The sequence below is a fragment of the Apium graveolens genome, chromosome 2, assembly GCF_009905375.1.
Source record: "Apium graveolens cultivar Ventura chromosome 2, ASM990537v1, whole genome shotgun sequence".
NCBI classification, from domain to species: domain Eukaryota; kingdom Viridiplantae; phylum Streptophyta; class Magnoliopsida; order Apiales; family Apiaceae; genus Apium; species Apium graveolens.
This window is the reverse complement of record NC_133648.1, coordinates 101,906,913-101,909,587: the sequence shown is the minus strand read 5'-3', so window position 1 is coordinate 101,909,587 and position 2,675 is coordinate 101,906,913. Positions and strand designations below refer to the sequence as shown.

Here is a 2,675-nt window from a genome sequence, read left to right as displayed (position 1 = left end):
GACATCAGTGGTCGTTAAAGTTCACTGACTCAGATATTTTACTTACTTGTTTACTTTGTTTGTGTTTCAGGTACTCTAGAGAACGTGTATGCGAACGCGTTCTCAATCTCGTAAGGAAACACTGGACGAAGTTGAAGAAGTTTTTAAAGAAGTTGAGAAAGTTGAGGAGGAAGTTTTTATTGCAATGGAAGAACCAGCAGCGAATCCGAAAGCTTTGATGGATTATTCTCAACCGAAGATCAATGACATTCAGTCTAGCATTTTCAAACCATCCATTGCGGCTAATACCTTTGAAATCAAGTCTAGCACGATTCAGATGGTGCAGAATTCAGTCCAGTTTGGGGGTTTTCCAACGGAAGATCCCAACATGCACATTAGAGATTTCATCGAGATCTGTGAAACTTTCAAGTTCAACAATGTTTCTGAAGATGCTGTGAAGCTGAGGCTTTTCCCATTCTCTCTGAGGGATAAAGCTAAGTGTTGGTTGAATTCTCTACCCGCAGGTTCTATCAATACTTGGGAGGATCTTGCTCAGAAGTTCTTTGTAAATTCTTCCCTCTGGCGAAGACAGCTGCAATTATGAATGCTCTTACTCAATTTGCGCAGCAATTAGAAGAATCTTTTTGTGAGGCTTGGGAGCGCTACAAGAAGATGCTTAGAAAGTGTCTTCATCATGGCATGCCTGATTGGATGATCATCAATTATTTTAGTAATGGTTTGGGAGCACAGTCCAGACCCATGCTCGATGTAGCATCAGGTGGAGCCTTATGGGATAAGATATATGATGAAGCTTATGAGCTAATTGAATTGATGGCTGCTAATAAATATCAGAACCCAACTCAGAAACTACCTCAAGGGAAGGTAGCAGGAATTCTGGAGATGGATACAGCTACGGTTATAGCTGCTCAGCTAAAGGCGTTAACGATGAAAGTGGATTTTCTGGCTAATTATGGAGTTAATCAGATCACTAGTGTATGTGAGCTTTGTACAGGTGCGCATGAAATGGAGCAGTGTGCTATATCTAGTGAATCAGCTTAGTTTGTGAGCAACTTTCAGAGGTCGCAACAACCAGTTTATGCCACTTATCATCCTAACAACCGCAACCATTCTAACTTCAGCTGGAGCAAGAACCAGAATGCGGTACAACAGCCTTATCAGCAGTTTGGAGCAAAGTAATTCAACCCTCCTGGTTTTCAACAACAGTATGCACCAAGACAATAACTCCAACTTCAAAAAGAACCACATGGAAGTTCCGGTCAATCTACTAATGAAAAACCTGAATTGGAGGAGTTGAGGCTGATGTGCAAAAGCCAAGCGGTTTCTATCAAGACTCTGGAGAATCAAATAGGGCAAATTGCCAATGCTTTGTTAAACCGTCAACCAAGAACTCTTCCTAGTGATACAGAAGCTAATCCAGGCAAGAGGGAAGTCAAGGAGCAGTTGAGGGAAATCACATTGAGGTCTGAAAAGGTCAGGAGACCCCAATTTCAGCAAGATGAAGATTTTGAAGATTCTGTTCAGAATGCATGTACATCTGCACCGCTGCCAATTTCAGAAAATGGGATTGTAGCTGAAAAAGTGGTGCATAAGGATGTCGTGGTGGAACTTAAGAAGAAAGTTGTTGAAGACAATCCTCTTGAGGGTAATACAGGGATAAGCAGGTCTACCCACCTCCGCCATATTCTAAAAGACTTCAAAAGCAAAAGTTTGATAAGCAATTTGCCAAGTTTTTGAAGGTTTTCAAGAAGTTGCGCATTAACATACCTTTTGCTAAAGCTCTAGAATAGATGCCGAGCTATGCTAAGTTCATGAAGGGTATTCTATCTCGGAAGCTAAAACTTGAGGAGTTGGAAACCGTTGCTCTAATGGAAGAGTGCAGTGTTGTTCTGCAACATTAACTACCTCCTAAGCTTAAAGATCCAGGAAGCTTCACGATACCTTACACCATTGGAAATCTGTCGTTCGACAAGTGTTTGTGTCACTTGAGAGCTAGCATCAATGTGATGCCCTTGTCCGTTTTCAAGAAACTTGGACTACCTGATCCAAAACCTGTGACATATCTTTGCGGTTAGCTGATCATTCCATCACTTATTCGCGAGGAGTAATGGAGGATTTATTGGTTAAGGTGGATAAGCTCATCTTCCCTGCTGATTTCTTCATTCTAGACTATGAGGAGAATAAGAAGATTCACATTATCTTGGGAAGACCATTCTTAGCTACGGGCCGAACTTTTATTGATGTGCAAAAGCGTGAACTAACCATGAGAGTTCAGGGTTAGGATGTCATGTTCAATGTCTTCAATGCAATGAAATTCCCTACTGATGAAGATGAGTGCTTTAAAGTGGAGTTGGTCGACTCCGTAGTGACTTCGGAGCTTTATCACTTGCTAAGGACTGACGCCTTAGAAAGAGCCTTAACGGGGGATTTTGATAGTGAATATGAAGAAGGGGAAGAGAAAATGCAGTATTTGAATGCATTCCCATGGAAGAGGAAGTTGGACTTGCCGTTCGAGTCTCTTGGATTAGAAGAGCTGAAAAATTCTCCAAAGCGTCTTAAGCCATCTATTGATGAAGCTCCTACATTTGGGCTCAAACCACTGCCTGATCACTTGAGGTATGCATTTTTAGGTGATGCATCTACTTTGCCTGTTATTATTGCATCTGACCTTTCAGGAA

The 2,675-nt window shown here is 41.6% G+C and overlaps 1 non-coding gene across 1 annotated transcript; it reads right to left on the bottom strand.

Moving 5' to 3' along the window:
* Window positions 1-573: 573 nt before the first annotated feature.
* LOC141709739 (small nucleolar RNA R71) lies at window positions 574-680 on the bottom strand. Its single transcript, XR_012570302.1, has one exon. It is a non-coding gene; the product is annotated as a small nucleolar RNA R71 (small nucleolar RNA).
* Between the last annotated feature and the right edge of the window lie 1,995 nt (window positions 681-2,675).